This window comes from Archocentrus centrarchus, unplaced genomic scaffold, assembly GCF_007364275.1.
Source record: "Archocentrus centrarchus isolate MPI-CPG fArcCen1 unplaced genomic scaffold, fArcCen1 scaffold_58_ctg1, whole genome shotgun sequence".
Taxonomy (NCBI): domain Eukaryota; kingdom Metazoa; phylum Chordata; class Actinopteri; order Cichliformes; family Cichlidae; genus Archocentrus; species Archocentrus centrarchus.
The window spans coordinates 1,352,321-1,366,565 of record NW_022060279.1 but is presented as its reverse complement, the minus strand read 5'-3'; positions in this window follow the sequence as shown (position 1 = coordinate 1,366,565).

Here is a 14,245-nt window from a genome sequence, read left to right as displayed (position 1 = left end):
CATGCCCGGAACACCTCAACCAAGAGGTGCCCAGGAGGTATCCCAGTCAGATACCCAAACCAGCTCTACTGGCTCCTTTTGATATGGAGGAGCAGTGGCTCTACTCTGAGCCCCTCCCAAATGGCAGCACCTCTCATCCTGTCTCCAAGGGAGAGGCCAGCTACCCTCTGGAGGAAACTCATTTCTGCCACTTGTAGTCAAGATCTCATTTTTTCAGTCACTATCTGAAGCTCATGACCATAGGTGAGCGTAGGGATGTAGATTGACCTGTAAATTGACAGCTTTGTTTTAATGCTCAGCTCCTTCTTCACCACAACAGCAGCTTCCGCATCACTGCAGACACTGCCCCAATCAGTCTGTCGATCTCTCATTCCCTTCTCCTGTCACTTGGGAACAAGACCCCGAGATACTTATACTCCTCCACCTGGGGAAGCAACTCCTCCTTGAGCTGGAGTGGGTACTCCACTCTTTTCCGGCTGAGGACCATGGCCTCAGACTTACACTCAGCTGCAAACCATTCCAGTGCAAGCTGGAGGCCACCATCTAATGAAGCCAACAGCACTTCGTCATCCACAAATTAGCAGAGATGAGATTCTGAGGCCTCCTCCGTCAATCGCCACCTTATCATGGTGGGGAGGGGTTGTGTGTTCCAGTGATCCCAGGAGCTATGCTGTCCGGGGGCTTGTCCCCCTGGTAGGGTCTCCCACAGCAAATTGCTCCTGGGTGAGGAGCCAGAAAAAGAGCGGTTCAGAGGACCCCCATAGAAATACCAACAAGGGAATTGTTTACCTTGCCCGGTATAGGGTTACTGGGGCCCCACCCTGGAGAGGGAGAGTGTCTGGTGGCCGGGTGCAGCCCAAAGAACTGACATGGGCCTGCCCTCCTATAGACCCACCACCCATAGGAGGTGTCATAGGGGTTGGGTGCATGCCTGTCAAGTCTCCCGTTTTGTCCGGGAAATTCCTGTATTTTACCCCTCTGTCCCGGCGTCATCCTGTATTTTTATTTTCCCGTATTTTCAGTTTTCAATTTTCAATTTTTTTAAAGCATTCCTGTGCCACTCCAAACTGAATTGTCACTATCACTAGGTTAGTGCCGACAGCTAGAACAACCCCGTAAAAACAACTGGGCATCAGTGCGCCCTTTTCACAGAGTTCGGTGACGTGTTTCCGGTTTAGTTTAGCAGCGCAAACAAAGTTTAGCGTTTTTTTTTTTTTCCCCATTAAGTGATATAGCTACAGCAAAATCCTTCGCTGTCACCATGTTTTGTGGACATGAAGCCTTCTTCGGCCGCTTTGGCAGCCAGAGTTCTTTGCGGCCCAGACCTCACTTTGTCTCCACCCTCCAACCCCCGAACCTCACTTAAACACCGAGTCTGCCCACCCACTCCCTCCGCTCCTACCCTCCGGTCCTCGCTTCGGCCTTTATCAACCTTTGAGAGCCGACAGCGAGTTTTCTTGCAGAAGTTGGCCACAGTGGCCCAGATAAAGGAGGAGGGTTGAATGTAGTTAGCAGTCTCACCCCACAGTGTTTTCATTAAATTTGATATTCTAACATTAAACAATACGGGACAAAATTAATCTATGTAATGTGGGTCTAGGCAAAGCATTAAAGTCATTAAGTTATTTCATGAAGTTCATTTGTAGTTCTAAACATATTTATGGTGTTTTTTTTCTTCACTTTTTGTCTCTCCAAAGATGTCTTTCCTCTCTTGTGCAGCCTTGATTGCAACTACAGTACATCCAAATGAACAATTATGCAAATTAGGTGATGACGTCATATTGTGACCTCTTTTCAGGGAAAATTTCCCGTATTTTTAAATACAAAACTTGACAGGTATGGTTGGGTGCAGTGTTTGTTGGGCGATGGCCAAGGGTGGAGGCCCTGGTGGACCGATCCCCGGTTATTAAGACTGGCTATTGGGACATTCCCCACCACCTCTCCGGTGGGGAAGGAGCCTGAGCTAGTGCGTGAGGTTGAGAGATACCAGCTAGATATAGTTGGGCTCACCTCAGTGCATGGTCTGGTGTCCGGAACCAGTCTCCTGGAGAGGGGCTGGACTCTGTTCCAGTCTGGAGTTGCCCCCAGTGAGAGGTGGCGAGCCAGGGTTGGTATTCTTGTATCCCCCCAGTTTGCTGTCTGTACATCGGAGTTTTCACTGGTGGACGAGAGGGTTATTTCCCTGCACCTTCAGGCCAGGGAATGGGTCCTGACTGTTGTTTGCACTTATGTACCAAATGAAAATTCAGAGTACCCACCCTTTTTTGGAGTCGCTAGGCAGGGTGCTCCATCCGGTGACTCCATCATCTTGCTGGGAGACTTCAACATTTACAGTTGTGTTCAAAATAATAGCAGTCCAATATGACTAACCAGATCAATCGATATTTTTGGTAGAAATCATATTACTACATGGCAAACAATTTACCAGTAAGTGTAGTAGAGTCATAGAAAACCAACAGACCCAACATTCATGAGATGCATACTCCTGAGTCTGTGTAATTGAATAATTAATTGAAAGCGGTGTGTTAAAAAAAATAGCAGTATAGAGTCCCATCAGTGAGGTCATTCATTCTGTGAAAAAACAGGCATCAATCAGGTGGCCTTTATTTCAGGATGAAGCCAACACATGTTGTACATGCATTTCTCACTGAAAACCTGAGAAAAATGGGCCATTCCAGACATTGTTCAAAAGAACAGCGTTCTTTAAAATGTTGATTGGAGAGGGGAAACATATAAAGAAGTGCAGAAAACAAAAGGCTGCTCGGCTAAAATGATCTCCAGTGCTCTAAAATGGAAAGCAAAGCCAGAGAGACGTGGATAAAAACAGAAGACTACCATTCAAATGGATCGAAGAATACCCAGGATGGGAAAGACTCAGCCAATGATCAGCTGCAGGGTGAACAGAGACAGTCTGATGTTACCTGTAAGTACTGTGACAATTAGAAGACGCCTGTGTGAGGCTAATCTGCCAGCAAGAAGCCCCCATAAAGTCCCACTGTTAAAAAAAATTTTTTTGAACAGCCCAACATTAATTTTTCTTAATTTCCTGTGAAGTAATTGGAAAATTTATACATTTTTCTACATGATTTGATTTAGAATATAATGTGCAGTGTCCCCAATGCCTGTAAATAAAAACTATTATATGGATTCTGAGTTTTATTCATGTTTTTGAATGCATTGCTATTATTTTGAACACAACTGTACATGGGCAATGACAGTGAGACCTGGAGGGGCATGATTGGGAGGAACGGCCTGCCTGATCTGAACCTGAATGGTGTCTTGTTATTGAACTTCTGTGCAAACCAGTTTGTCCATAATTAACGACTTGGCAGAGAACCCCGGGCAGCGGGGTTCCCTGCCAAGGGCGGCGTTGGCAGCAATGAGGACCCACGGACGACCTGTTGCAGCTGACTGTGGCCCTGACTGAGAGGCTGCTGCAGCTGGCTGAGGCTAATGCTGCTTGGAGGCTGCTGCAGCTGGCTTAGGCTGAAGCTGCTTGGAGCTGAAGCTGCTTGGAGGCTGCTGCAGCTGACTGAGACCCTGACTGGGAAGCTGCAACTGCGGCTGACTGAGACCCTGACTGGGAAGCTGCAACTGCGGCTGACTGAGACCCTGACTGGGAAGCTGCAGCTGCAGCTAACCGAGACCAAGCCAGGGGTTTGGGTTGCTGCAAAGCTGCTGCTGCAGGTGCCTGGGGCACTGTGGAGCATGGCCGTGGCTTGGGGGCTGCTGCTGCAGGCAGTGTGGACTGTGGCTGCACCGCTGCTGCAGGCGACCAGGACACCGTGGAGCGTGGTTGTGGCTTGGGGCTGCTGAAGCTGCAGGCAACAGGGACACCGTAGTGCGTGGCCATGGCTTGGGGGCTGCTGCTGCAGGCAGCATGGACTGTGGCTGCGGTACAGCTGCAGGTGGCGTGGAGCATGGCTGTGACTGGGGAGCTGCTGCAGCTGGCAAAGTCTGTGGCTGTTGTTTGGAAGCTGCTGCAGGCGGTGTGGAGTGTGGCTGCAGTGTGGGGGCTGATGGCTTCGGCAACTGGTGATTGGCTGCAGTTGGTGGCTGTGACAGCTGATGAGGAGGCCCTGAAGCTGGTTGCTGTAACTGGGGCGCTGCTGCAGCTGGCAAAGTCCGTGGCTGTTTGGAAGCTGCTGCAGCTGAAGGAGACTGAGGTACAAAATCTGGGCGAACCAGGACTGCCCCTACCCAAGGAACATGAATGCGTGCAGAAGCGGGTCTGTCCATGGCCCCTTCCACCTGCAGAAACAAAATGGGTGTGGGTGCAGAGTGTCTCTCAGGAGTATTGTTCAAAGAGGATAAAGTCTCCACAGTCTCTTCTGTGCCCGATGTATAAGACACAGTCATTCTATAGGTCTCAGAAGGGAAAGTGAGTGCAGCCCAACAAGTTATTTGCTCAGCATAGCTCTTGGTTAATATGGGCAATGATTCCGTAAACCAGGATTATTCAGACATTAGTTCATGAAGCCCATATGCTATGGCATTCCCCTGCTTGTGACAGTGTCACACACCACTGAACACATAGCTCCAACACAGACTTGTTGGTGTCCTGCTTAAACTCCTTACTGGGCTGTTTAAGCCGTTGTTCACATAGGTCCAGCACATAATTATTAGTGTCCAGTTCCATTGCTTTATCAATGAAATTAGTCTTACAAGGAACATACAAAATGTCTTTATCTTTGGGTGGCATTGAAACAGGAAATGTGGGGCCTGATTTTACAGCCGGCTTGGAAAACTCTGCATTAGCAGGCATAGAAAAAAGTTACTCACAGAAACTGCTGACTGAGTGTGAAGCGGTGATAGAATCTAAGACGTTATACCGCTCAGCTCCAGAGGAGATTCTCTGCCGGGAGCTTGGCCTCCTTCCCTGAGAAACAGGCCATGGCAGCGGTGAAGCGGAAGTGCTAGGAGGCCAAGGACCCCTGTGTCCCAGGAACCGGAAAAATGATTCCTCCAGAGTCAGCCCAGGTGTCTGCTCCAGGGAAATGTCTCTTTACTTCCGGCAGGAGTTCTTCTTCCTCCGTGGCTGCGGCATAGAAACCAGCGGTGTGGAAAAGCGTGGCGTTATACCGCACGGCTCCGGGGATGAGTCACACTGCTGCTGCCGGGGACTCCTCTTCCTCCATGGCTGTGTCGACTACTGAGGAAGGGAGGGGCCAGTGAGCGGAGTGGCAGGTGAAAGAGCAGCTAGAGCCAGAAACATTCCGCCAGTTCGAAGTGCCTGCGGTTTAGGTGGAGGAGGTGAGTGGCGTCGCCAGGGACCGTTCCAATATGCTGGTCCCCCAGCACCAGGTGAGTGCCCCTGTAGGGGTCAGAGTCTGCGGGATCCACTTGTGGTCGCGTCCTTCTGTCAAGGACTGCCACTGTGCAGGCAGGAAGCCAGTTGAGGTGGCATCTCCTGGGCGCCTCTTGGGTGAGGTCTTCTGGGGATGTCCCATTGGGAGGAGGCTCTGGGGTAGAACCAGGACACACTGGAGAGATTATATCTCTTGGATGGCCTGGGAATGCCTTGGGATCCCTCTGGATGAGCTGGTGGATGTGGCTGGGGAGAGGGAATCCTGGGCTTCTCTGCTTAGACTGCTGCCCCCGCGACTCAGCCCCGGGTAAGCGGAAGTGGATGGCTGGATGGATGGATGGATGGATGTGTGGCCAACCTGGGTTATGGTGAGTGATCGCTCCCTTTTTCTCTCTCCTCTTGCTTGCTCTCTCTACGTGACGTCATACCACACCTGTGGTTGATTGCGAAGTGGCGTCCCTTAGGATAAAGGCATGCAGCTCGCGAGTTGGATTATTCCTCTGTTTAGCATGAAGTGTGGAAGTAACAGAGCAGCCCAGTCGAACGTTGTTAATTCCTCCTGTGAACACGACAGGTAGGCGCCGCTTTAAATTACTGTGGTTGAGTGTGTTTGTTCGAGCAGTTACTGATGTGCATTTAATTGCAGTGTAGCTGCTGGATATAGGAGCCTTGACTTTTAGCGTGGTGGTATATCTACAAACCTGCCTTTCTGGTAAGCTCACTTAAGCGGCAATACTCCAGCCTTAACCCCTTAACTGGCAGCAAAAAAATCACCTGACAAAAACTACATAACACCCTCTGGTTATTATTGGCTCTGAACAACCCATTTCATAGCCTATTAACTGGCTGCGTCTGGTCCGCCGGCTGAATGAAGTGCATTTATATGGCAGGCTAGACCCGCCCATTTTGACTGACACCTCATTCGGCCAATCATGTTAAGAAATGGGTTTCCCAGAGCCAATAATACTCAGAGGGCGTCACGTAGCTTTGTCAGGTGATTTGGTGCAGCCAGTTACATGATTGGCCGAATGACGTGTCAATAAAAATGGGAGGGTCTAGCCTGCCATATAAAAGGGACTACAAACGGCCCGTCACCGGGCCCTTGCCAGTTAAGGGGCTACAATGGTAATGGTTTCAGCATAATTGGTCACTAGATAATTTGTTGTTTTTTGTAGGATTCCCAGCTTTGTAAAACCGGATTATCGGCACCTGTTGCAGTTTAATATTCCTGCTGCGTGCTTCATCCATAACAGCAGTGATTTTCCCCTATCGCCAGCCTGCTGTTTTGCATAATGAGGATTGTTTTGCCTAGTGACTTACCGTTTTAATGAAGGGTTCCTGTTCTGCCCTGAGACGGATGTTGTGACACCTTGCTAATGGACTTACATCCACCTGGATCAAGCATATCGCCCCGGTTTGACACATGATACTGGAACTGACTGTGATGCAGTGGTGGTATCGAATCTAGCTTGGCGTCCCTTTTTATCTATTGTTAGTTTGGTGGTTTTATGTTGGGGTTTTTAAGTGTTTTTGGCCCCCAGTGTGTGTCGTCGTACATACTGGGCATTTTAGAATTGTTTGTTTTTACTTATTTTTAGTCTTTGTCAAATTGCTCTTGTAAGGTGCTCATTTGTGTGATTATTGCAACTCATTGTGTTTTTACTTGCTTTTGTTTATATTTCTTTTTTTCTTTGTTTTTAGGAGTGAGTGGAGAGTGACAAGCCAGTAGCAGTGTGGGTCCTTCTTGGTGGTGGGGTTTTGTCCAGTTTGTGGTCACGTTTGCTGTGCAGCACGTGGGGTGAGACCAGTGTGTGTTGCCGTGATAGTGAAGGTCCCCTGCTACTGGTAAGTCCAGCTTGGCTTTTATCTTTTTGGTTTTTTAATTTTTTTCGTTATTTTGAGGTTGCGTGAGCACCTACTATTGCAGTTTTATTTCTGATTTTATGGTTTTATGCTCATTTGTTAATAAAGAAATTGTGTTAAGCCAGAACCATATCTCTGTCCCAGTGTATAATTTCGAACCTGTGCATTTATTAAGGTGTTTGGTTTTTTTTATTTCTACACCTAAAATTAATACATTCCAGAGGGTGAAATTCGTTGTCGCAGCAATTCACTAAAACACCAAAAAAGGCCTTGACCGCATCGTCACAGATGGATGGATGGATGGATATATATGCTGAGGCCACCAAGGTGGAAGCCTTCCACCACTTGGCCACACCTAGACACTCCGTCCATAAAAATTGGGAGCAGAATTGGTGACAAAAGGCAGCTCTGGTGGACTCCAACACCCACAGGAAATGTGTCCGCTTTATTGCTGGCAATACAGCCCAAGCTCTTGCTGCAGTTGTACAGGGACTGAATGGCCCACAACAATGGGTCAGACACCCCACACTCCCACAGCACCCCCCACAGGATACCGTGAGGGGCGCGGTCAAATGCTTTCCTGAGTCCTCAAAACATATAGACTGGATGGGCAAACTCCCTCCCACACTCGAATATCCTCGAAAGGATAAAGAGCTGGTCGAGCATTCTGTTACCTGGATCCGAGATTTGACTAGTGGACCGACCCTCCTTTCCAGTACCCTGGCACAGACCTTCCCAGGGAGGCTGAGAAGTGGAATCCCCGATAGTTGGAGCACACCCTCCCATCCCCTTTCTTAAAGATGGGGACCACGACACCAGTCTGTCAATCCAGTAACACCATCCCAAATCTCCACGCGGCGTTACAGAGGCGTGTCAACCAAGACAGCTTTACAACACCCAGACCCTTCAGGAACTCAGGACAAATCTTATCCACCCCAGGGGCTCTGCCACCAAGGATGTTTAACCATATCAGTGACTTCACCCCCCAGTGATGGGCGAGTTGTCCCCCTCATCTCGAGACTCTGCTACCACTACAGAAGGTATGTCAGTGGGATTAAGGAGGTCCTCAAAGTATTCCTTCCACCGTGCAACTATAGCCTCAGTTGAAGTCAGTAGTGCCCCACCCACACTCTATACCATGTGACTAGAGCACCTTTTTCCTCTCCTGAGTCGCTTGATGGTTTACCAGGGTATCCGAAGGTTTTTCTCCACGGCCTCACTGAACTCATCCCACACCCAAATTTTTACTTTGGCCACCACCAAAGCCATGTACAACTTGATCTGCCAAGTAGCATTGGCATCATAGTATTATTGCCTAATTCAATTTTGGCCAAATTGAGATATCTGCCCAAATTAATCTAAAGTCATAGCAAAGTAGAGTTAGGTAGATCTCTCAATTTGGCGTACATATGCAGAGTCTGTGTCTGACCATCCTGGCCAACACAAAGCAGTGAATAACAATAAAGCTTACACAAATTACACTTTTAAATCTGATGACATGGTGGCACTCAGAACAGCAAGCGCCAACCGGAGCTGTGCCATAAGAGTAGCAAAGCATGACCACATTAAGAGAATACAAATTTTTTTCCATGAACCTATGAATACCAGATAAATGGGTAGTCAAGCCATTATGGACAATAAAGCCCCACCCCATCCTATGAAAAAAATATAACCTTTCTAAACAAGCTCAACAAACAGTTTTGGTGGTTTAAGGCAGTCAACAAGATGCCTGTAAAGAAAAATTTTCACTTTACACTGGAGAAAGCACAGCAGCATTTGCACTTTCTGTGCCAGATGAAGAAAGCTCACTTCCACTCTCCCATCTTCACCACTTTCTGTAGATGCATTATAGAGAGCTTATGACTATCTTGTTGCGCTTTGGATCCTACAGTGTCCTAGACAGGAAGTGAGAGTGATGGAGAAAGTGGAGAACATTGCTGCAACTCCACTTCCCCCCAAGAACATTGTGCAAAAGTGCTGCCAAGCCAGAGTAAACAAAATCATACATGATCTCTTCCACCTCTACTGTGCACTATGCTCCTTGCTGGCCTTGGGGAAGAGGTTCCCAATGTAGAACAGCCAAAGTCTGCGTAGGGACCACTGTTAGCTTCACATTCCACATCCTCTCTAGCTCTACTCTCAGCCCTTGGCATCACTTGGTATTGCTACGTCTATCACTACATCTTTCTTCTTCTTCCTGTCCACCACTACTATGTCCGGTTGGATAGCCATTACCAGTTTATCAGTCTGTACCTGGAAGTCCCACAAGCTCTTAGCTTGGTCATTCTCTACCACTCATGGGGGCGTATCCCATTTTGACCATGGGACTTCAAGGTCATAGTCATATGTATAAATGTTCCTGTACACTATGTCGGACCACTTGGTTATGGTGTTCCATGTATGCTCTGCCTGCTACCATCTTGGCCAGCTTATTATCCAAGCATCCGAGTATCTGGCAACTGGCAGGACATAGGTATTGTTTGCCCAGATCTTGTTCTTCTTCTTCAGCTGACTCTTCAGGGCTTGGTTTACTCTCTGGAGGTGCTTGGCAGTTGCCGCTTTCCTAGTGGCCTCTTCGCGGTTCCGATATGCCTGTGGGATTCCAAAGTACCTGTAGCTGTCCTCAATGTCTGCAATGTGGTCTTCTGGTATTGCAATCTCCTCAGTTCTGACTACCTTCCCTCTCTTTGTTACCATCCAACTAAACTTCTCCAGTCTGAATGATATTCCAGTGTCATTGCTATAGATCCTAGTGGTGTGGATCAGTGAATCAATTATTCACTCCTGGCATACAGCTTGATGTCATCCATGTACAGGAAGTGGCTGATGGTTGCTCCATTTCGTAGCTCGGTATCCGCAGCCAGTCTTTTTGACAATCTGTCTGAGGGGATTCAGGCCTATGTAGAACAGTAGTGGGGACAGAGCATCTCCTTGGTAGATCCCGCAGTTGATGGTGACTTATGCAACTGACTTGAAGTTGGCCTCTAGTGTTGTTCTCCACATTGCCATAGAGTTCTTGATGAAGGCTCTGAGGGTCTTGTTGATCTTGTATAGTTCTAGGCATTTCAGGATCAATGTGTGTGAAATCGAATTCTTGTAGTCAATCCAGGCAGTGCACTGGTTGGTCAGTCTAGTGTTACAGTCTTGAGTGACTGCTCTATCTACCAGTAGTTGGTATTTTGCTCCCCTGGTGTCTGTGCCAATTCCTTTCTGGACCCTCTCATATGTTGTGCTACATGCCTGCTCATCTTAGCTGCTATGATGCCTGACAGGAGTTTCCATGTTGTACTGAGACAGGATATTAGCTGGCAGTTGGATGGGACTGGTCCCTTCTGGGGATCCTTGGGGATCAGGACCGTCTGGCCTGCAGTCAGCCATTCTGAGTGTGTCTTAGCCTCTAGCAGCTGGTTCTCATGGAGTGCAGTTAGCTTCTTTAGCCAGTAGGTGTGTCTCATATCAGGACCTGGTGCTGTCCAGCTCGTCGTATGTGAGACTCTTTCTTGGATGTCTACCACTGTGATGGTTACTGGAGCCTGTTCAGGGAGGTTGCTGTGGTCTGCTCTTAGATCCACTAGCCACTGGTGTTTTGTGACGCATCTTTCTCCCATAGACTTTTCCAGTATTGCTCCATCTCCAGCCTTGCGGTTCTTATATTCGTCCCTTGCCACTGAGAGTACACCTTGGCTGGTTCAGTGGTAAACATCTGGTTTATTCTCCTGGCTTCTTTCTCTCTGGTATACCTCTTCAGGCAGTTAGTCAAGGCTGTGATTCTTTGCTTGGCACTCTCTAAGGCCTCAGGTATGGACAGCTTCTTCTTAGGCAACCCGTCTTCATCACACCTTTCTGCAGCTCTCATAGCTGGATAACTTCCCTCCATGCTGCCTTGATCTTAGCCTCTAGCCATCTTTTCCATGGAGGGTACTGCTCCTTGTGGCCGTTCATCTCATAGCCAAGCATCTCAAGGATCACTGCTGCCAGATCAGCTCACTGGTTTTGGTGATAGTCAAAGTAGGGACTGTCTGTAGTGCTGCATTTGCATCTTCTAGTAGGCTTTAAGAGGGTACTTCACAAATTAAGCCATAATCTTATCATTCAGGTCAGCTGCTCTGGTATTCAGTGTAGTAGTTATTATTATTGGGTACCCAGTCTTGGAGTGTGGGGATGATGAAATCTCCCCCCGACCTACTGTCCTGGCTCCCCCTTGCTGTAGCATTTGTGTTGTACCTCGTCAATCTCTAGTTGCGATAGCAGTTGCTTCTTTCATATGTTGGAACACTGAGCTACGAGTTGTTTCAGCATCAGTTTACTGTATATACAGATGAGATCGACATTAAATTAATTAATTAAAAAATCCTACTAGTGGCTAGAAAAGGCTGTTCTAAAGGACAGCACAGAGGCTCTGATCATGACAGCACAAGAAGAGGCACAAAACACAACAGGCAACACAACAGCCAACAGGACCAAAAGTTGCTGGCTGTGCACTGTATTGTGCTGTGCTGAAAGGAGACTGTCAGCAGGGTGTAAGATCCAAGCTGGGACACAACATGCTGACAAAACCAAGTGGCTGTGATAATGTACAGAATCATCTGTGCCACATATGGATTAGAAGCCCCCAATTCTCACTGGGAGACACTGCTGATGTTGGTTGAGAGCAACAGGGCTGAGGTCCTGTTGGACTTCAAATTTCAGACAAACAAACATCTGTTGGCAAAAAACAGACATAGTGACAAGGAGCAAAATACTGCAGTTGTGACCGATGTGGCAATCCCAGCTGAGAGCAATAAGAAGGAGTGCAAGGGACTGAAGGACCAAGTGGAGTAGATGTTGATGGTAAATTGGTCACAGTTTTTCAGACACACACATATTATCAACCAGCTGAGTTGCTTCCAAAAATCTCATTATTTTCCTATTTCCTTCTATTGATCAGGAATCAGTAAAATAATTTACAAGAATTTCACCTATAAGTGAATCACTAATGACATTGGTACTATCAATAATATCAAAATCTGTCCCAAGTCAGCAAGTGCACTTCTTAAAGCTAAAGCAGAGGAGGTGGAAAAACCCAAGAGCTGATTTCTTGCTGAGTTCTCGAAGCTGAGCATATAGGTCCTCAAGTCAGTATCTATTTGTGTAAACCTGAGCCAGCTCACAAAAGTGAAAGGAGATTTTTTTTAAATCAGGTCTACAGCAGATCTTTAATTTAATATTTTAACTCTCTCTCATACACACAGACACATGCACCACTCCCCTTAAGTAACTGTATCACAGAAAGTGATTTCCCCCTTTAGACAGCCCTTACATGGAAAGAGCTTGGGATGAATTTGGCACTGGACTGGATTCATGGAGGAAATCAATCCAGCTGGGGAATGTCATATCTAGGTTATGAATGGGCAGATGAAGTGCACTAGCTGTCATCTCTTTAATTCACTGCAACCTGTCCAATACCCCAAATAAAACCCATGTTTTTAAAGTATTTTTTCTTTTTACCAAGACCATTTGTGTTGTCTACCAGCCCCTGCCCGAAACCACAGAAGAAGTATAAGAAAGACATTTAGCTGTTTTCCAACTTATAACTGGTTGGCTTTTCTTAATTAAAATATGGAAAACAGAAAATTAATGATAGAGGGAGTTTGCTAAATGGGTCAAGTGGTTCGCTGCAGGCAGAACCATAGTCCAAACTAAGAGAGAAGAAATGTCTTTGGTATGTCTGAGCTCATCTCCACTTTCAGCCACTTTGCACTCCTCATTTTAGTCTGGTCTCCTCTCTCATTCTGTCCTTAGCTCTTTCAAGCTCAGCTGTTTCTCACTGCAACAAGCTAATCAGCATTCAGAACATAATTGGGAACTTATTCTCAAACTCCTGCTGTTTACTGTAGATTATATGCTATAAAAGTTGTTAACAGTGACTGACACAAGTGATGTTGTGAATGCTAATAATACAACGATTAATTCTCCTCTTTGTTAAATGCGCAGGGCTGGGACATCTAGGTCATTTTTGCTCTTTACTCAGCTAATGTCATACCTGTTATGACTAACATTACAATTACAAGATTATTACAAACAATGACTTTTGCTTGTTCAAAGTAACGTTTTAATTTCAATATGGATCATCCATCCATCCTTTTATGACACACACACACACACGCGTGTGTGTGTTTGTGTACATCTACCCAAACATCCAATTGTTTCCTATGTCACTGCCATCAGAAAAGTAGGCAAAAAAAAAAAAACCTATAGTAAGTGTCGTTATTCACTGTGGTCAAGTTTTAAAGTTTAGCTCGAGGTGTTTCAGAGGTTCCTGTCACCAACCTCTTTCTCCGTGCCTGTAGAGGTGAGAATTGAGAGAGGATGTGGGATACTGTGTTGGTCCCACAGACAGAGCCAAGAAGGCTCACATTACACTGACTCTGACAGTGTGAGGTTTTAAATAGAGTGGTTGTCAGCTCCTCCCTGCAAAAATCCATCTATTTTGGGGACAGCATGTAGGGGGAGAGACAGACAAGTTGATCAGCTAGAGATTAGTGTCAGTTGTGTATGTGGTCTGGCTTAATCACCATGATGAACATATTGGAGGTATAACACATAATTTACAAAAGACATGCTTTGACACTAACTCTCAATAACAATTGTAAGAATAATTAGTATATAATATTTCTTCCAGAACCTACACAATTGAATGTTCTTTACACCTCACAATATGATAGTGTTACACAACAAAGTGATGATTTAGCTATTTTCAGAGCTAAAAATGTTTCACGTGGGGGTAGTGTAAGGGCCTGGGGTCATTAAAGTCAAATGGATTTATCTACACTACACCAAGAATATGCTTATGGCAATCATCCCATTAGGTTGTGGGAAACGTTAGGCCATTTGCTCTAGGAATTAAATTCTATTTGGTCTGTTGTACAGAACACCACTAATGTTGTATGGCAATGTCCAGTGGCAGTGCATTAAGGATTCAGTATGCTGTAAACAATCCCCTTTTATATTATCCCACTTCATCCAATTTCTTTGAGGACGAACTAGAAATGAAACACTGTCCTCCTTTATATTTTGGTCTTCACTCTGTGTCCA